At 31.4% G+C, this 22,824-nt stretch overlaps 1 long non-coding RNA gene across 1 annotated transcript; it reads left to right on the forward strand.

Moving 5' to 3' along the window:
• The first annotated feature begins 2,214 nt into the window (after positions 1-2,214).
• On the forward strand, positions 2,215-12,543 carry LOC127714182 (uncharacterized). Its single transcript, XR_007987594.1, has 3 exons — positions 2,215-2,580; positions 11,254-11,359; positions 11,903-12,543. It is a non-coding gene; the product is annotated as an uncharacterized LOC127714182 (long non-coding RNA).
• Positions 12,544-22,824: the final 10,281 nt, after the last annotated feature.

The raw sequence follows: 22,824 nt of genomic DNA on the forward strand, positions 1-22,824 counted from the left end.
GAAAACAATAAGTTAAAATGGCTGCTACATACATGGCTTCATGGCTAATACCAAAAAGGTATAGCCAATTTCCCGTTTATTTTTTTTCGTTGTTTGGTTCACATGTTCAAATTTAATAAATTGATGAATTTAATAATTTATTGATATCCTAAATCTTTGTTAATATATTTACTTCGGTAGAAAAGAAAGTGAATCTTCTCATCGGGACTTTAATTAATCTGCATATCTATTATCTATTTTGGGATTGAAAAAAATATCTTTAAAAAATGCGGTTTCGAGCCTATTTCTTCATTTTGATTTGGTTACATGTTCAGCAATAACTGATACAAATATGATATATTACCAAGGATAAGGCCATATATTTGAAGCTGTTCAAAATTTTGTACATTATAGCTGGGACTATTATACTAAAAAAATAGTTAGTATAATAGTCCCAGATTATAGGTACGTGTATCAGATTGGACATTTTTTTTTATTGTTCTATATAAATAATCTTACTATAAGTTATCTCAGGTCTAAACAAAATGTTACTATGAGTTTTCTAATGAGTTTTGTTTGATAATTTTTTGTTTAATTCAGTTAAAAGTTTGTTTTTTTTACACGAGAAGGTCTGCTAAAAAGTTTATGATGATCTCTTTTTTTTCAGCATAACAAACGGATACTCTTTAATGTACACTAGGTGGACTTTCCTCTATTCCGATGAAGGCAGTGCACGTCTTTCATTTAAAAGATTAAATCGTTGTTTTGCAACAGACGGCGGCACATCGGGCATTGACTTACCATTTTATAATTTGTAACAATTATGATTAACCATATATTTATGAGTTATAACAAAATTATTTTTTATACATCTTTATTTAAGATGATCGAGATTTGAGAATGATATGAAAATAATAAAATATATATTACAAAAAAAAAAAGTTATCTCAGGTCTAGTTATCTAGTATAAAATATATTCACTGGAAATAAGCCCTTTAAAACACAAATCCCCGTTTACTCATTGCGAAGTTTATTTGCTAGTGTATTTTTAATCTTTTTTTTTAATGATTTTATTATATTATCTTTTTTGTGAAAATTTTGAGTGGTTGAACATGAAATGGACACCGATGCTACAAAGAAAATTTGTTTAATGTCATCTGTTGCAATATATACTAAGTATTACACGTGGACAGGATGTTCCCCAGAAAATTAAGGTATTCAAAATAAGTTATACACACCCCAAGGGTACACGCCACTGTCATATGGAAAATTACTGGGTCACCAGTAAACTGGTAATCAGCCATGCAACTAATCAGTTGACTGACCATGCCACTACAATTTAAAAAGTTTGTCGTTAGATCAAAATGAAATATTTATTTTAATTTAAAATTGAAGAACTAAAAGGATTTATCATAATTATGAAAGGAAATAATTCAACAAAATCGGATTATTTCCCAAAAGATTATATATTTTTTAAATTTTTTCCGGGGAAAATAGAAAACTGTATCAGAGACATATATATATAAAGGGTCCCATCAAGGATTTTATAGATATCCTTGGTCTCATGAAATGAATCTCACACAGACATGCATAATTGAAATTTATTCATTGATTGATTCTATGATTTCTTGAGAAATCAGGAGCGAAATATAACAAATATTTAGTTTTGATATTAAATTAAATTTACTTTTCCTCGCTATAATTCATTTGACATAACATTGAGGGATTTAAGGGTTTGTCCGTACAACGTTAGTATTTCACATGACTTATTTTCGCGCTTCGCCTTGAAGCTCATTATTCAGACTGTTTCAGACAAGATGATGAAAATATAACATGCAAGGCACTTTTTTTTCGATCATCGTGAAGTGCACTCTCCCCCTCTTCAAGAATTGTGTATTTATAAAGCCTCGTCCTTTTTTAAAATTACCACACTCTTTGTGATTACCGTTATGCTATTATGCTAACAGTAATTAACCCGGGACTTGATTAACATGTAATATCAGGGGCGATTCTAGCCAGGATAAAGGGGCTCTTAATACATAGGCAGATCCAAGGGGGGGGCCTGGGCCCCCCCCCCTTTGGTGGGAAAAATTTGGTTGATTATATAGTGAATCACTGAAGCATGACTGGAGCGGGCCCCCCTTAGATCAGTCAGCGCCCCCCTTACAAAAAGTTCTGGATCCGCCACTGAAATATATGTCTCTGATTAAATGCAATGATCGTTCACAAGAAGGGGAATCAAACCCCCGGATCCCATCCCCCTTCGATCCGCCACTGATTGTGAATATAAATATAATTGTTACTTAAAAGTCATAGACTAGTACTAGCTCCGAGCACCTGTTTTGGGATATATACAGCTAATTAACCGTAAATAACTGCGAGATAATGAATAACAAGTTGATAATTGTCTATTCTCTGCTAATTAATGTACCTGCAATTCACCCTGATTCATTTGTGAGACCACCGACACTAATAATATTACCTCAAAGTTAGAGGTTCTCCGTTACTGGGAACTTCATATCGGATCCGATCAATTTATTGGTTCCATTCCCCCTAGTAATAATGATCCATTAATTTGCAGTGGGACGATGACAATCAAAGGTATACTCATTACTGTTGATTTTGCATGATAACATACATCACTGTGTATCATCGCCACCGGAAATTGGGTACTAACGAAGCGGAGAGAAATGGTAAAAAAAAGTAAACAAGGTAAGAATTCATTCAATTTAAAGCATTTCTACTGATTCGATGAGGGTACCGCTTAAGAAATGATTTTCTGATATATAATTCTTTAAATTATTAGGCCGATAAGTACAAAATTAAGACAATATTTTGTGTTATACTCCAAAGCTTGCCACTTAGAAATTTCGAGGTCGATTGTCCTCTGTCGCCCCATTGGAAGATATTCATTTTTTTTTCATTATTTTTCCAGACACGTTTTTAGATTATGATAGTGTGACATCATATTGATTGAAATCTGTTGTCATAAAGATGTTTTTAAAGAATATGGACCAAAACATTGTTTGTTTATTGTACGGCGAATTGCAGAACGTTGTACGGCGAATTGCAAAATAACAACTTTTGTCTGTACGGCGTCTTGCAATATATTGTAATTTAAAGATGAAATTACTCACTGTTTAGATAATATCAAGTGACGAAATTTTGGCTTTACCGGCTTACAAATATACAAAATAAACTACTTATCAAATATTATAAAATATATGCCGTTAATTTCGTTCAGAAGTCGTCGTTGCGTACCTCTATTTGACTTTGTGTTTTTAAAGACAAAAAGGTTTTTTTCAACCATTGTTGTCTTATTTGTTGTCAGGGTGAAATTTTGTAAGTTCAATAAAAAAACGACCATTCAGCTTTTGTTGGTGCTGTTTTTGTTTAAATATAAACAGTGGAGATGTTGTATGATTGCAAATCAGATAACTATCCACCAGGGTCAAATAAAGTGTATGTAAGCATTTATATGCTATCGTTTGGCCTTCAACAACGAAAAATCGTACCTTACAGTCGGCTATAAAAAGCCCCGACATGAAAATTGTGGAAGGATTCAATAAGAAAACTAACGGCCTAACTCATAACAAAGCAATTTACGAAAAATAACAAATATGATAGAGATGAACCAACGACAACCACCAAACTACAGGCTCGTGGCTTCGGACAGACACATAAAGAATGTGCTGGGTTAAATAGATATAGGAAGATGTGGTATGAGTGCCAATGAGACAACTCTCCATCCAAGTCACAATTTATAAAAGTAAACCATTATAGGTCAAGGTACGGTCTTCAACATTGTTTATTGTTTATTTCTTAAATTTCTGAAATGAATAATTTGTTAAAAGAAGAGTGAAGAAAATACTTTGTTTTCATTGAAAATTAGGAGAAATAAATCATGAATTGTGTTTCGAATTAATTTTCTTGTATCTTATTGAAAATAAGATTGTATTTCTTTTTTAGTTTTAAGTAAATTCAATCAATCTTTTTATTTACAGGGAAAAAATAATAAAAGATTGTTGCTAAGGCTGTTTGGCCTAAACTTAAATGAGTAGATGGAGGGGTAGTGAAAAGGAGTGTATTCGTCCGACTTGCATTTGCCTTAAAAGATATAGCAGTACGTGATTATTTGTTTTCAAACACACCTTCTCTGTTTTGAAACTTATAAAGGTATGGATCTCGGCCTATCTGTTTGGTTGAATATAAATGTGAATTCATATAGTATCAAAATCAACAGTAAGCCCTATTTGTGTGTGTGTGTAAATAATCTAATCTTTAGATAGATGCTTAAATTAAAATCATTTTTCTTAATAAGAAGAAAAAAGTGCAACTTAAGCACGCCTGAATGTAAAAAGGTGTACCCGACTTATTCGTTCACGATAAGAATTTACCGATTTCGGTATTTTAACAAAACTGTTTACGAGGGCAAATAAATAAATGAACGCTATCAAATCAACATTTAACTTTACGTGGATTTTTCCAAAAGAATTTATGAGTATGCACCATCAGGATTCAAAAATATTTCAACCTGTCCTTATTAGATGTTATTTCATTATAATTCTTTAAACTTACAAGACGAAGATGCTATCTTTTGTGAATTGTATTAATAAGTATATAATATTAACATGGAAACAAAAAAAAAACTTCATACAAGGTCATCTTTATTCTCAAGTAGAAAGTTTATATAAATAGTTTATGCCGTAGCCACAGCCGGATTTGTATCCTTGTATCGGATTCTTCTTTCATTCTTTTCAAAAATGATTAATCTACACTGTAAAATTCGTGCTTAGAAATTAAACACTTGTATTACATGTTTAGGATTGTGTTTAATTTCTAAACACATTTCTCAGTAAGCACATAATATTTAAACATGTCTTGAATTTAAACACTTTTAATGTGTTTAAAAATGAAAGTGTTTAGAAATTAAACACTTATTTCTAAGCTAAACACGATTCTAAACACATTGTACTGAGACACGTTCAGATCTAAACATGTAAAAAAAAAAGTGCACTAAAGATGTGCTTAGAAATGTGTTTAGGATCTAAACACCATTTTTACAGTGTAAGGTTAATATTTTTTTAAATTTAAACAGTGTTAGCCACCGAGCTTGTTCATTTCTTACTATATAGAGATGAAGTTTTTTTTTTAGAGAATTAATGTTCTTTATTCTAATATATTGGCTGTATCTGCCTTTTACAAATAAGACAATAACATTAATTGAAAAAGGAGACGTGGAATGGTTTTCACTGAGAGGACTTTCAAACAAAGTCCAAATGAAATAGATTTGACCAACTATTGGTTAATATACACTTCACAGTGAACAAAACCCATACCGTATCAAAATTGCCTGATTTATGACAAAATCATAAACAAATATGTCAGGCAGCAACTTACGACAGCCGCTATATTACATGTTCCTGACCAGGCACAGACACATATATATTGAGGCGGACTTAAACATGTTTGTGAGCACTCAAACCTCCCTTAACATGGTGCCGTGGTGTAGCAATACATATTTTTTGCAGAGAATGATAATTCATTTGTATTTCATTTTATCTGAAAGTTGAAAGAAAATTCATTCACTTAATGGTTCTAAATATTCAATGCGGAAAAATTCTCCTGCCATTACCTCCTTCCTTCCCTCCACCCACAACCCATCCCCGAAATGTCCATCACTTATATGCAAATGCTGACTAATGTTGTATGGTTAAAACATTTGGTTGAGGCAATCTAAAGTTTGAGAACAGAAACGACAGCTTTAGCTTTTTTCATTTTTAAAAGGGCATAACTCAAGAACGGTAACAGTGACGCTACCCAATTTATAACTTGATCTGTGTTTTGTGGTGATAAGCATTTCGTGTAAGTTTTAAAACATTTGGTTAAGGCATACTAAAGTTATAGAACGGAAACCAATTATTGGTACTTTCTGGACGGACGGGAGAGACGGGTCGGAGGGACATGGGTAACATTTAACGCTACGTCAGGGCAGAACAACAGGTCAGTAAAACAGTGACATGCCTTTCCGAAAGTTACAAATTTGCCAGCTTTTGTATATGCCGTATTCATATTGTATACATCAGGTATGTAAAAGATGTAATAGGACTGTGTTCAAGCCTTATATTGTGTATACATCTTAAATGGTGTCAAGCGAATTGTATTTTTATCAAATGCATAATTAGATATATTTGAACCTAATACTTTATTTTCTTTAAAAAGACGGCAAATAAATATTTTGAAATTAGCAAGTTGCCATACAGTTGAAAACAAGTTGCCATACAGTAAATTTGTCAACATGAGCAAGTTGCCGTACCCTAGACTTTATTCTTTATGGTCTATATTCTTTAAAAACTTTCATTTTGACAACAAATCTCAGTAAATATGATGCCACGCTATCATAATCTAAAAAAAGTGTCTGGAAAAATAATGAAAAACAGTTGAATATCTTGCCAATGGGGCGACAGAGGACGATCGACCTCGAAATTGTCAGGTACTAAGTGGCAAGTTCTTGAGTATAACACAAAATCTTGTCTTAATTTTGTACTTATCGGCCTTATAATTTAAAGAATTGTATATCAGAAAATCATTTCTTAAGCGGTACCCTCGTCAAATCAGTAGAAATGCTTTAAATTGAATGAATTCTTACCTTGTTTACGTTTTTTTCCATTTCTCTCCGCTTCGTTAGTACCCAATTTCCGGTGGCGATGATACACAGTGTACATGTTATGTCAACTCACTCCTCCTTCCTACGGCGTCAGAGAGAGAAAAAAAAGCCTTGCAATGCGTCATAATTATTTGGACTACTTCCATATGACTTTAAAAAAAAACAAACAATAGTTTATTTCACTGATTGAGATTGGACTGACCTGCTGACGAGACATTTCAGCATGTGAAATCTTAATTGTTAGTCCAAGTACACAGTTATCATCCGTTGATTTTCATTTTTTACAAAAAGATTTCCTAGTGTGGACCATGTATTACTTTAAAATTTATTTATTTATATTTTTTTATGCATAAAAAGTAAGTACAATGAAGTAGGGGGATGAAATTATTTTATTTTAGTTTGAGAATCACTCATACTTCTTGTATGATGTCACCTTAGCCTACAAATTACCAAAAAGAAACACTTTTTTATTTCCTCTAGCTTATGTGTATGCCTTTTCATATACATGTAAAAATGTGTTACTGCCTAATTATATTGACCTTAAATGTTATTCAGTCTTCCATGGCCTAATGGGACCTTGTTCTACTCATGTGGTATGCTATAAGCAGACAAGTAACTTTCTTTCCTTTTGAAATACAAATATTTTTTTAAATATACATGAAGAATTTTTATATTAGCCGCTTCCCCCCCCCTTAATTTTGAAATCTCTAATTTTAGGCATAGCCTCATATAAATTTGACTTTTGAAGAATTGAAATAAATCTGAGACAGCAAATGAGTATTGAGCTGCTTTACATTAAAATACATTATGTACATACATGTGACATACACAATTATATATAAATAGTTATAAAGACATTTAAAAAGCAATTTTTTTGCAATATTTAAATTATGTAGGCCCAAATTTTGATAGTTAAACGTTAAACTTTAAACAGCAAAAAATTAACACCCAAAGTTCAAACTTATAGTCTTTAATGTATATATGCTATTGCCATGAAACTAGGTAAACTGTCTTATAATTCTCTAATATTTAAGTTCATGCCAAGTTTGATTAAAATTAGTATTTCTACTCTATTAGGTCTCTAGTGTGGATATAGTGTATAACTTGCAAATTATTTTCATACTCCTTCCAAATTTATTGCGGATGAATAACATTTTTACCAGATATTCGGAATCCTCTGGTTTTATCCATGCAGTGCCATTAAAAAATTTTGCCCGCAAACCCCTACTTTTCTTTTCATATTTTTATTACATAGTTTAAAAAGCCATATTTGAAAATCTTATAAAATCCTTGTTATTTTTCCATAGCTTTTGAAAGAAAAAGGTGCCAGTGTTAAGTGTATGAAAAATCTAGAGAGAATCACTTCCTGCCAAATTTTTAATGGCTTATATCTTAAAAACAAGCACACGGACCCTTCATTTTTTCTGTTTTTTTAGTTCCTTTATTCATATTCTTTTAAAAAGCTTGTTATTTTGAAACGGAGTAGCGAACATCCTTAAGGCCAAACAAAAATATATGTCTGTTTACGGTTACCCGACCGACCGTCCTTTTGAGCACCGACCCTAAGTCATTTTATTTCCGTCGTAAAAGCAAAAATTAACTGAACTCGTGTCAAAAATGAAGTTTGTGTTGCCAATAATATAAATCAATTGCCTGATACATCCCAATGTTCACAATCGTGAATATGACAGCTGTTATAAGGAAATTCGTGACTCATGTGATGAAATAAACACTTTGCCGCCATTTTTTCCCCAACCAATAACCAAGGGAAATAATCCAATCATTAAAATAACGGGTAAAATTGGCCAAGGATCAACTCAGACCACGACAAAGACGAAACGGCATGACTCAAAATCATGTCGCAAAAAATAAAATGAAAAAATAAAATAAAATGGAAATACTGACCTACCTAGCCTTTTTTTTTTAAAGTATGTAACCTTAAACAGACATATATTTTTTGGGGCCTAAGTAGTGATTTGGTATAGTTTGAAAAGGTCAAATATTAGTATGTCTGTGAAGTTGTCAAACTAAATTAAAAACCCTTTAAACATAAAATTGTCCATATTTTGAGTTATAGCTTATAGATTTTTCTATTACGTTAATATGTCCTGTCCCGAAGTAGTACACTACACTGTTAAAATCTCTTTTGGATAGAGCCAGCACAATTTTTTAAATTTGCCTTTTTGCTCATTGTTCCGAAGGAACAGTGCGATTTTGCCATCACTTGGCGTCCATCGTCGTCTGTCGTTGTTTTTCGTCAACCATTGGCGTCCGTCGGGTGTAAACTATTTCATACATCTTCTCCTCTACTGAACCAATTCCTACCAAACTTAAGCTGAATGATCTTTAGGGTATTTACAATAAAGTTTGTGTTTTGTTACATGGTTGTCATGGCTAAATATGAACATAGGGGTAAATGCAGTTTTTGGCTTTTATCTCAAAACCCAAAGCATTTAGAGCAAATCTGACACAGAGTTAATTGTTCATTAGGTATTCAAAGTTCTATCAGCCCTGAAATTTTCTGATGAATGTAATAACCCATTGTCATGATTGTTGGGTTGCTGTCACTTAATTGGTAATTTCAAGAAATATTTGCAGTTTTTGGTTATTATCTTTAATATTATTAATGATAAAGATAAACTGTAAACAGCAAAAATGTTCAGCAAAGTAAGATCTACAGATAAGGTTCTATAACCAAAATTGTCAATGGACCTCTTAAGGAGTTATTGCACTTTAACGACAATTTTACACAATTTGTTTATCATGTTTTCTAACTTTAAAAAATCTTCTCCTCTGAAACTACTGAACCAATTCCAACCAAACTGAGGCTGAATGATCCTTAGGGTATTTAGAATAAAGCTTGTGTTTTATTTTCTGTTTCATCAATAAACATGGCTGCCATGTCTAAAAATAGAACATAGGGGTAAAATGCAGTTTTTGGATTATATCTCAAACACAAGCATTTAGAGCAAATCTTATGTGAGGTAAAATTGTTTATTATGTCAAGTTCTATCAGCCATTAAATTTTCAGATGAATCTAACAATCAATTATTGGGTTGCTGCCACTAGATTGGTAATTTTAAGGAAACTGCAGTTTTTATTTTGTGGTCAAAATATTGGTATGACGTTGGCGGCGTCATCGTCGTCCAAAGACACATTGGTTTTCACACTCTAACTTTAGTTGAAGTTAATGGATCTCGATAAAATTTTACCTTAAGGTTCAATACCACAAAAGGAAGGTTGGGATTGATTTTGGGGGTTATGGTACCAACAGTTAAGGAATTAGGGGCCAAAAATAAGCATTTTTGTAACTTCCGGACATAACTTGTGTGTTAGTGTATGGATCTCTCTGACATTGTACCACAAGATTCCATATCACAAAGGGAATGCTGGGATTGATTTTGGGGGTAATTGCCTCAAAATTTTAGGAATTAGGGGCCAAAAAAAGGGGTAAAAAACAAGTATTTTTCTAGTGTCATGACAATAACTTGTGTGTAAGTGTATGGATCTTTCTGAAATTGTACTACAAGGTTCCATATCACAAAGGGAAAGCTGGAATTGATTTTGGGGGTAATTGCCCAAAATGTTTAGGAATAAGGGGCCAAAAATAAGCATTTTTCTAGTTTCCAGACAATAACTTGTGTTCAAGTGTATGGATCTCTCTGAAATTGTACTGCAAGGTACCATATTACAAAGGGAAGGCTGGGATTGATTTTGGGGGTAATTGCCTCAAAATTTTAGGAATTAGGGGCAAAAAAGGGGCAAAAACAAGCATTTTGCTAGTTTTAGGACAATAACTTATGTGTAAGTGTATGAATCTTTATGAAATTGTACTACAAGGTTCCATATCACAGGGGCAAAGCTGGGATTGAGTTTGGGAGTAATTGACCTAAACGTTTAGGAATTTGGGGCCAAAAAGGGGCCAAAAAACAAGCATTTTCTTGTTTCCAGACAATAACTTTGTGTTCAAGTGTATGGATCTCTCTGAAATTGTACTGCAAGGTACCGTACCACATAGGGAAGGCTGGGATTGAGTTTGGGGGTGATGAATCATAAGGGGGTTCAAAAAATTTGTGGGTTTTTTTTTTACTTTTTTTCCTTTTGTTTTCTTTAAAATTTTCTATTTTAAATTGGTTATTTCTGATTTATATATAAAAGCAAATAATAATGATACGGTTTGAATAGGTAAATTAGAAATTTTTAAGTTCTTAGACCACATTCATTTTGTGAGCCTCTTGTTTTAATTGCTTCTGTAAGTAATATATTAATTTGAAATTTTGACGACAGACACATACAGATTATACTGTTAACAATATTTCAGAGTTTAATGTTGTCAAGCACACAAATCATAGAAGAATAGTTAATCACGTCATTGTTGTCCATTGAAAAATTAGTATGAACACGATGAAAAAGTACGGGAATGTTTGTTTGTTAAACTATTGACCGTGGTTAAGTCTTTGAAACTGTTGACTGGCAAATAGTCTGTGAAATGAAATAGCACAAATATTTCATTCTTTTTTATATCATGGTATATAGAAAAACACATACTGATGTATAATAATAGTTATAGTGACTGTCATTAAATTATAGTTTTTACCTTTTTTAAGTTTAGGGCAAGAAATATAGAAGATAAAGAAAAATATAAACAATTACAACTGTACAGTAGAAATGATCGGCAAAACAAGATAAACAGAAGACAACAAGGCCTAAATGGTAAGACCACTTCTATATAATAAAAGTGATTGCCCTTGAATGATGACTATTATAAAAATAAGAAGATGTGGTATGGTAAATGAGTTATCTATCCACCAGAGTTCAATGAAGTGGATGCAAGCAATTAAAGACCAATGACGGCCTTCGATAATGAGAAAAACCATACCTTATAAGTCAGCCAATACAGACCCCAACATGAAAAGATTTAAACAATCCAAATTAGTTCAAAGCCAATAACAAGTAATAAAAAAATCATGTCTGTGAGCACTCCACCTAACCATAATCTAGGACAGTGGTTCAAATAGCACAACATATGAACAAACTGTAAAAACAGTTGCAAGTGGCTCAACTCATTATCACTGCAAGGCACTAAAACGACTGATATTAAGTCGTGGACACAAAGCACTGAAATAACAGACCTCATAATCATGATTAGTAGGAATATCAAATTTAAGTTTCTCAAAATGTTCATATTAAACATGATGAAATAAGCTTATTTCATATTGCTGTTTATTTCTCAATTTATATTTTGTGTATTTATAGGTGCAGAGACTTCTTGGTTTTCATGATCATCAACAGATCATTACAGAAGAGGAAACTTAAGGTTAATACTTTTCTACATTGTGTGCTAATTGGATTAATGTGAAATGAAATGTGTGCTTACCTGGAAAAAGAAAATAGGAAATTTCTACAAAATGGCTGTAAACAAAATGGAGTACAATCATAGATGCACAAGAACACAATTGTGTAATTGCAACAACCTACACTGAAGGATTAGGGAGAAATGTAGAAAAAATAGTATTTGTTTGTCGAAATAAACACCTGCTTTATCCATTCATGTACATAGCTCTGTCATATCAACTATATAGAGGAAGATGTTTGAAGAACAAATTGCAAAAATGTATTCTCTACCAATTGAAGGAAGATGTCTGGTGGATGGAATTATTTATGTACTGAACTGTTTTGTAGGGGATTGAATAATTGTACGCAGCAGAAATGTTAAATTAACATGAAAAGTGGTTATTTTTTTTAATCCGCAAATATGAGCACAATATTAATAACATCACAAATGGTATGATATTCATAGCGTTTTGCTTATTATTGTATTGTCTCAAACAGCTAGCCTATTGTTTTTGTATGTCATGTTACTCATCAGTGAACATTTTATTAAAGTTTTAATTATCTTTTGTATCAATTATTCAGTCTCAGGAAAAATTATATTCATTCTGTTTTTACTGTTATGAAATTTTCATAGAGGAAAATTGAATAAGAGAAATTTCCATAGAGGAAATTTGGAGAACAATGTTTTCCTTAGAGGAAATTTGTGGTCTTGAATTTTCCCTCAAGGAAAAGTGTTTGTCAAAAATTTCCTCACAGGAAAAAAGTATTTCCTCAAAGGAAAATTTGAAGCCGCAAATTTCCTCACAGGAAAAAGTATTTCCTCAGAGGAAAATTTGAAGCCTCAAATTTCCTCACAGGAAATAGAATTTCCTCAAAGGAAAATTTGAAGCCGCAAATTTCCTCACAGGAAATAGAATTTCCTCAAAGGAAATATTAATGCAGCAAATTCCCTAAGGGAAATGTTTTTCCCTTGAGGAAAATACAATTTCCCTTAAGGAAAAATCTTTTTCCTTCAGGGAAATTTGATTTCCCTTGAGGAAAACTACTTTTCCTCTGAGGAAATTGTTGAAAAAAGGGGCATAACTTTTTCAACAGTGGTGCTAGAGCCAAATTTTTTTAGGACAAATATCAGGGAACCAATACCAACCAAGTTATCAACTTCATTTTGACTTAACTCCAAAAATTAAGGTGACAACTTTTGCACTCAGCGGAATATATATATATATCATACGCTTTACAAAACGATATGCCACACGATAGATGAAACGTTAAACGATATCATATACCATATACGATAAACGAACGCTAAACGCTAAACGCTAAACCATACCATGTACCATACGACAAATCAAACGCTTTACGATACCATGATGCAAACGATATACAGAACCCTAAACGATGACATTTACCATACGATACACGAACGATGAACGAACGCTGACCGAACGTTGTACGTACGCTATACGAATGATGTACGAACGATGACCGAACTCTATACGAACGATTCCCGCACGCTGTACGTACGATTCCCGAACGAAAAAAGTGTTAACTTTTACGTTACAGGGACTGTAATCTTATTAACAAAAAATTCACATACCTGATTTAATGGGCATTTAAAAAGTCGGAATGCGAATATATATGTTCAAACTCTTTTAGATCATTTTTTAGTAACAACAAACAAAAGAACTATGTCAATTGGACCTGCTTTGATACTATAACTGCCCTTGATTTTTTTCTCGATAACATTTTTGTTGGCTATGGAGATCCGTATATCGTCATTGGGACTAACTGTGCACCACTTATTGTGGACCTGTTTCTGTATTGTTATGAGTTAAAATTTAGGACTAAAATCAGCAAAGACCCATCGAAACAACATCTGATTCAAAGATTTAATAAAACTTTTAGATATTTAGATGATATATTGGCTCTCAATAATGATGACTTAAGTCTGTACACTTAAGATTTATCCTGCCGAACTGACTTCAAATAAAGATTATACTAACAATGAACACTGTCTTTTCCTGGATCTTAATATCTATATCTTTAACGGGAGAATTAATATCAAAATTTATGATAAAAGAGATGATTTTTTTATTTCCTATTATAAATTATCCATTTTAGATGGTGACGTTACTTTGTCACCATCACCACCATACAGTGACCTATAGTTGTTAATTTTTTGTGTCATTTTGGTCTCTTGTGGAGAGTTGTCCCATAAGCAATCATACCACATATTTTTTTTCATATTAGCATATTTGTAAAGTGCCTAGAAAATTACCCTAACGATGTTAGATCGGGAATGGAACTTTTTCTCACTTTTACGACAACACCGTCTAGAATTGCGCAGACATCTTATTCCCTCCTCTAATAATAGCTGATAAAAATCAGCTTTCGTTTCGGAAGGTTTTACCATCTCGTAGGTATTAAACAAGGACATCTGATAAAATACACGAAATATTGTTAAGTGTATAGGAATTATAAGGTCTTTCCACTATTCTGTGGAAAGACCTATTGTATTTGTTCGGATGATTTTTTTCTTCTTCTGTCAAATTTTTTACGTGCCCTGTTTTGTGGTTTCGCAAGACGTCTCTTAGATTTTTTGCATATGATATCGAACAGTTATTGCGCTGTTGAGATTGATCATGTTTAGTCGAAGACTTTTTATTGTAAGAATAATCTCCCCAAACACTGTTTTCTTTGTGGTGACATCACCTCCGTTACCGTAAAAGAAAGCGACAAATTTATTTTACCGAATTGCTTGCTATATCCCCAGGATTTTTTATTCAAATTGACGGAATCAATACGAAGACTCCATATGCGAGTTATTTCCCCTAATGCATTTGAAATAAGTGATATGCATTTGTAACTGGTAAACCATAAGTGAAAGAAACCTAGGGTTTGTTGATTTGATGTCCTTGGTCCAAGAATAGAAAAGTAGGTCATGGTCAAAGGTCAAGGTCAAATTCTAAATTTTGACCTTTCCTTGTTCCTTAATCTCCTTTCTTACTTTTAAAGAAAGATATAAAAGAACTAGTGCAAAATGTTTGCCTAATTATGATTGAGATATGATACATTTGGTCTGAAACAATCCAATGACATCTTATTAGAGTAATTGGACCTGCAATGATTCAATTTAAGGTCAATTGATTATTACTCAAACTTGGTATATGATAAAGCCATAGGGTCTTTTGCAAACTGTTGGTTGACATGTGACCTTGAAAAATATCACCGGAAGTGACCTTGAGTAAACCAGAAGTAGCTAGGTTTGCACTTATTTCATGGAAAAGTACTTAGAAACTATATATTTTTTTAAATATGCATACATTAACCTATCATTTGAGACCGGAAGTGAATTTCACTTAATTGAAAGTACCTAATATCTCCCTTATTTCAGGCAAAAGTATATAAAACCCATATATTTTTGGAATCAGCGTAACTAAAGCTATTATGTGAGACTGGAATTGACATTTTTGTAACCGGAAGTTGACAATTGTCTCCCTTATTTCAGGCAAAAATATATAGAAACATTTTTTAATTGAATCAGTATGAAGATACCTATGCTTGGACGCCAATAGTAACTTTGAGTAAACCGAGAGTAGCTTCTCATCAATAATTTATAAAATTGATGTGGAAAGACCTCCAATTGGTTCTATGTTCTCTATTCTCTGAACAATTGGTTTTTAATTATTTTCTCATCTCTTCGGTATAATAACAGAATGCTAATCTATTTTTAAAAGCATACAATCACTGAATATTATTTCCATGTATAGTGTATAGTTTTGCATCTTCTATTTAGTGCATGTTCAGAAGCAAGAGAAGTAAACGACAAAATTGCTAAGCTATAAATTATTTGTTTTTCTTTGTTTTAAGTACTTTTCTTATGTTTGCAAGGAAATTTGACAGTGAAATATAGATTAGGAATAAAAAAATGAAAATAAGTGAATGTAGCAGTTCATCATAGCAACACGATTGTGAAAAGAACATAAAAACAATTGAATTTAATTTTATGAGAATTATTTCAGTTAAAAAGACATGATATAGAATACTCATCTTGTGGTTTTGTCAACTTCAAGTAAAGAATTATTTTTAAGAATAGAAAAGGATAAATAGGGAAATACTCAATTATTAAGAAAAGAACAAAGCACAGCATATATTTCTAAGTGTTCAATTCAGAATCACATATATGAAGGAATTATATCGCACTCAACAACAAACAATACACTTACAATTTCAATTTTTGCAATTGTCGAAATTTTATGTTGTTCTATCATGACTATGGTTACAATTGTCAGTTTTCAATTAAATACTTATATTTTACTAAAAATCAACACAGTACTAGTGTAAATAACTGTACATGTTTTGCTTTCTCTGAAAGTCAAGGTACAATTACCATTTCCTAACGGAATCTGATGCGTCAGTGGAAAATACTCTTAGTTTGCAGTTGAAATGTAGATAATTTTCAATTAGTTGTGGAATAAGGAAACGGATTCTATTAATGAATTAGCACGTTAAAATCACGTTAAAAAATGTTCATGCGATAACAATTTTAGTTGAAATATGAGAATTACGTCAGCAGATTAAAGTGAGATTACCACGCGACAATCGTATGTGTATGAAAAACATGTGATATAAACATTTTACCGGTGTGATACACTCACGGTAGTTCTCACATGATGAACACAAACGTTAATCACACGTTGGAAAAAAGTGCCTGTGTACATTTCATTATTGCTAGATTTGTTTATTGATGGCTTTTATTCGAAAAAATTTACATATCAGATAGTTTGAGTACTTGAAGTCTACATACTGTCTTCACTAAAAGATCGGTATCAATACAAAAAGTGTCTTTCTTCTGAAGAGTAAGAGTAAATCCGTAACTCATAGAAGAACAATATACTTCTAAGGACTGCTAGTGTAACTTAAAATGGTTCTTAAAAGTTAAATAATTCCCCACCTTATAGTAAAAATGTAATCTTCACCCACCATTAATATGTTAATATTGAGTAGATATTGGCGGTTATCCAGTTTGAACTAAGGAGAGCGACATCTACTCATCTAGAAAATAAATAAGTCAAATAGATAACAAACAGAAAACACTAAAGACGACTACAATAACTACCGACAACAAAAAACGTAAAAGAATATTACATTTGTTACACGTGAATCAAATTTAAGTAAGACGTTCGAATTTATTCTTTAATTAAGTAATACGATCATGACAATTTTGTACACGAGATTTTTTGTATTTATCGTTGACGGCATCAATGTAGAGTTTTTTCAGAACGTACTTTTGACCAACTTTATAATTTTACACAATTGAGTAAAATCAATGGTAGGACTTTTGGGTCATATGACTATCGGCATTTTGTGGACGTCATCTCAATGTAATTATATGTTAAGTCTTAAATACACTGTGTCAAATCCATACATTGCCAGCTGTTTCTTAGCGAATGCATATTCATTAATGCACCAAAACTTAAATATCCTGTTTTGAATAATGAACATTTTACTTGAATTTGAGTTGTATCTAACAATTACAGATATTCCATATATACTGTTACTTAAATGGTGCTGTTATTCGTTGAAATTAACAGCAGATAATTTAAAATGACGTTTATGAAAACTGAAAATTAAAATATTGAATTAGTGTTCGGAAATTGGTGAAATCATATTGACAAAAAAAATGCACATTACATTGTCTCTATGCTAAGAAAAGAAAAATACAAAAACGATATTCTTTCTCAACTCTCTATTGGTCCTTATGTGTTTGTAACACGGCCGTAAGAGGTCTGTACTATATAAGCAGCCATTGTATAAAAAAAGGAAGTGAAGACACATCGATATATATATGTTATCAAATGAAAAACATTGGTGTATATGATATCTATAACGGCAATACATCATTGGTGTAAACTATAAGACCGAATGAAGATGCAAGAACACAAATATATCAGTAGAATTGAACAACTGGTTTATTTCAATAATTACGATTATCATTTTTCTTTTACGAGAAAGTGTCCCTTTTCATAAAAGGGATTATAACCAAGTTTTTATACAAGGAAAATGTGGTTAATATTCGAGGAACTGGTTTCATGTTCATCGTTTTGATATCTAATTTTCTATTGCATTTTATTTTTCATTACATGACGAAATAAATCCTTTGACATTCAAAATGTAAGGTCAAGAATAGTATTTTAAATCATATCAATGTTTTTCACGAATACGACACGTTGGGGAGGTAAAGCAAACAGTGCTGTGAATTGTTTTAATATCAGTAATCGATGATCTATTTTGATTCCTCTTAGTGAGCAAGATATGAGATACTTTTGTTTAAAATAATCACCATTTGATGTTTAGAATAATTTTTTTAAATTACACAATACCTCAGACATACAATTTTAAAATTATTTATGGTAATTAATCTGTAATAATGAGTTTTCAATATAACATGACACTGAATTAAATGAAGCACGTTTAAAAGTATGGTAATCGTATTTCTATTGATTTTAATTAAATGTACTGAAAAGAATGGAATATGATAAAGAGATATAGTATAAGTTCTTAAAATGCTATGACCATAAATATGAGACGGTAATTAGTAACAAAGATTATCAGATAAAAAGTGATAAGCAAAACTATTACAAGTCTTCTTTTAACAGCAGGGAACAAAACATGTCAACGATTATTGTTCGTGAATAATTTAAAGTAATTTATGTTATACCTCCCCAGGGTATCATGTTCCTGTAATACATTAATATGATAATCGACATTTCATTTGTTGTACATCCATTTTACACTCTGTTCTTGAACCGAATTGAAATACACCTATAAATGGATTTACCAATTAGTAACATAGAGTGTGTTTATGTGAGATAATTTTGTGAAGGTTACGCGTAATGTATTGAAACATTTTTTTCTAATTCAATATTTTGCCAGTCATAAATTCTTTTCCCGAATAGTGTTATACTTTATTTCTTTTATTGGTTTTATTAGCTCTCAACGTTGGTATTAAGTTTTGGATTATTTGGATAGTATAGTCTCGGTCATCAAGCTGAAATGAAAGAACATGGAATCAGCTGTGGCGAAATAGAAAAGATAGCACAGAACAGAGATGAGTGGAAAGATCTAGTCCTTGCCATATGTGCCTCCGGGCATAAAAAGGAGTAGGTTGGAAGGTAGACTCGGTCATCACTGAAAAAAAGAATTTGCAGAAATGCACTTAAGGTGCAGTAAAATGTTTATCGTTAATAAAATTGAGAATGGAAATGGGGAAAGTGTATGAGAGGATATACAAAGAACAATTCAAGTTTGTATTGCTGACCAAGATAAAATATCAGGCTACTGTATACCAACGATGACAAAACAACATTTTTGTAATGTAAAATTGTAGTAAAATGGATGTTTGTTAGTAATAAAATTTTAAAAGGATGGCCTTATTTTGCCAAATTGGACCGCAAGGTCCTTAATGATCGGTTTATATTTTTTTTCATATATAAGCAAATTCAGATTCAAAAGGGAAATATATCATGCTAATTGTAGGATATGTAGGAGTTGTGAGTTGAGTACAAGTGTCAAGGGTGTTTTTTCATTGACGTTGCTATATAAATCGATGATTATTTTTATTAACTCAAATATTATAAGAAATTGTTTATTATAGAAATATAACTCAAATTATACAGCTATAGAATGTATTAGGAGGTTTAGCTTGTTTTTCATATAAGAGAAAATTATTTTATCCTTGTTCCCTAGTTTACCTAAGGTATTTCATAAGAGCTCTTTGTTTATATTTAATTTTGAAATTCTAGTTTTCTTTTTGATAGTATAATAGTGCATATCTACATAAACCTGTAACTGCATTGTAGTTGTTTTCTTACTATTCACAAAACAAAAAGTTTAGTTAAAACAGAATTCACCCATATAATATATATATAACTAGCACAAATCATACTGCTGTGCATTGGACGACACTTTCAACTTGACAAGATATGGAATATTATACTTTTAATTTTCAAAACGACTTTTATGTCCGTTGACATAGTTATCGTTCTTTGATTTTCGTTGTCTATAAATAGAGTCCCTTGTGTGGAAAGTGTATAACTTGCATTTTTTTGAAGGGGGATTAAATTACATGTAAAGAAAATTTGGGGCATGAATTTTTAGGTAAAAGTAGTGATTTGATCCAGTTTGAAAAAGTCACAAATTAGTTTGTCTGAACCTGATTAACAGACCCCTTTAACATAGATTAACCATATTTTTAATTAGAGCTGATAAACCTATCTATTACTTGATATAATTTGCCCCAAAAGTAGTACACTACACTGCGATTTTTTTTAATTTACGTATTTTGTCTAAAGAAATGCACAACGAAATAACTGTAATCTCAAGCCATATACTATCGTGATGAAATCTAAGTTTCGACGTAGTTTTTGTATATAAATCTAACCCCTTAAGCAGATTTATATTTGTATAACATGTGTATAATAGATTTGAAATATGCACAAGTCTTTGTACTGAACAATAACATATTGTAAGGTAAGAATTTTTAAAGATTGACAAAAGCTATTCGTTACATAGTTTTGAATGCACAATGAATGATTGTTCTGAGAATCATTGTTTGTAAATTCGATGATGTATACGGCATATCTGTCTCATGTCAAGCAAATAGCATTTCAAAAACTAAGAGACGCTTTATTTATTCATCATATATATATTTATAAGTTTAAATGCTTAATTAAATAAATATACATCCTAAACTGCACATGAATTATTTATTTTTGTTTTACCAATTTTAAATTCTATATTGTAAGTGAATTTACACTTAATGATAGCTGCATAATATCAATTCACACAGATGTTCAATCATCTCACGAATTTGTATTGTAATCATTTGATTACTACCGTAACGTTAATTATTTCATACCGGTTTAGTATGGTTTAATTATAAAAATAATCTCCTAATATTTTGGAATTTCATGAAAAAAGTCCATCTGTAAGTATTTGATGTTTGTGTTCTCGAAGGTACATTTTAAATTGTCGGCAAAGATTGATAATAGAAAATTATGTTAAAAAAATTTCAGAATTTTTGTTGGTGTTTAAAAACTCAACCTCATACGTATTAGATATTTGCATTACGGTGCGCTTTTGACAGTTGTAAATGAATCCGGAGTAAAACCACTTGAGGTAGATAGTTTGTCATCCGAATTCAACTAACATTCGATTTGAGTCTAGACTTAATATACGTGATAACACTAATGCATACTCTTATCCAGAATATAAGTGCGTGTGCTTTCCATTTACGATTTCTTGCCACGAAACGCGTATATAAATTTCACTCCCAGAAAATGACATTTTGCGTTTCTTATCTAAATACTGGCCATGGCAGTAGGAGCTTGACATGTGACTTTGAAGCGTGAGCATTTATGAAGGTATTGTGACTTCTATACATTTTTCAATTTTAAACTTAATCTAACTAATTTTTAACTAAAATCTAATTAGAGAGATCTACACGCAATAACATGTTTTAATAATGGTGTTTTATCATTATTAATATTTTATTCTACTCACAATCCATAATTTCAAATCAACATTAACGTATATTTTTCTTTTTATTAAACTACGCAACTGTTTTATCTGTAGTTTAAATTCTGAAAGATATTTCAGTATATGATGATCGTCATATTTTTGTTATTTTTTTGGTTGATGGGTATATTGTTTTTTGGGCTTTAGACAAAGGTTTGTATAATGACTATTGACTATACAAATCCTTGTTTTTGGATATAAAAAAATTGTTTTGTCGAAATAGATTAACCAAACATTTGAATATTCAACAAAGTTCACATTTTGAAAAGAATTGTAATTAGACTTTGGCAAACCCACAAAATTAAATATCTGCACGAAGACCCGCGAAAGATGTAATGATGGTCTGGACGAAGTTAAATCGAGCATTTGAATAATGATAAAAAATATAAAGAACAGAGAATAATAGGTTACAAAAGTATGAAGAATAACTGTGGAAAAATAAAAGAATTTTTTAATACAGTGATGGATACATAAATGAATGAAGTGCAAAATGAAGAAATCGTAATTTAACATATCTTTTAAATGTGACTTGACCCCATCCTTTCTTTTGAATATCGGTTTGTTCTTAATTTATCTAACATTGCCATTAGTTAAGATACATCTGGAGCTTACAATGGAAGCATGACAAACAAATCATAAAAAGGAATTTTTATGGAGTATGATCATCATTTTAACTTCTTGTTATTATTTTTCTAATTTGTTACACTGACATGACAAGATAATATATATATATATATAATTTGTATTTACAATGCTTTGGCAAATTTATACATGTTATTGAGCATAATTTGCACAAATAAATAAGCAAATCACAAGTTAAACTTTCTGATGCATTGAATGGAGGTTACTTTACATCAAATGGCCAACGCTACGCATATGAACGAAAACATGTTAATATGTATGAAACCTGATTTGAAGTAGACTGATAGGTTGAACCAAAATTTACATACAAATTTATGTCAATAAGAAACAGTCTGCTGAAAAACATTTAACTACTTTCCTAAATGATATATGCTTTTTCATGTATACTAAAAAGTAGAACATACCGATTTTTACGTCTAGATGTATAATCTAACCACCAATCACCCAAATTCAAAACATACTAATTTTCATCAGTGGTTGGTTGTTGCAATATCATAAGTTTTTCGTGTGTTTTGTACTTAAACCATGCTGTTGGGTTTTGTTAAAATTGGTTGATGTCAGAACGTTTTATGCTTGGTGTGTGGTATGAGTTAGGCAATATCCTTCATCATAAATTAGTTCAA

The sequence above is a fragment of the Mytilus californianus genome, unplaced genomic scaffold, assembly GCF_021869535.1.
Source record: "Mytilus californianus isolate M0D057914Y unplaced genomic scaffold, xbMytCali1.0.p SCAF_9, whole genome shotgun sequence".
In the NCBI taxonomy this organism is placed as follows: domain Eukaryota; kingdom Metazoa; phylum Mollusca; class Bivalvia; order Mytilida; family Mytilidae; genus Mytilus; species Mytilus californianus.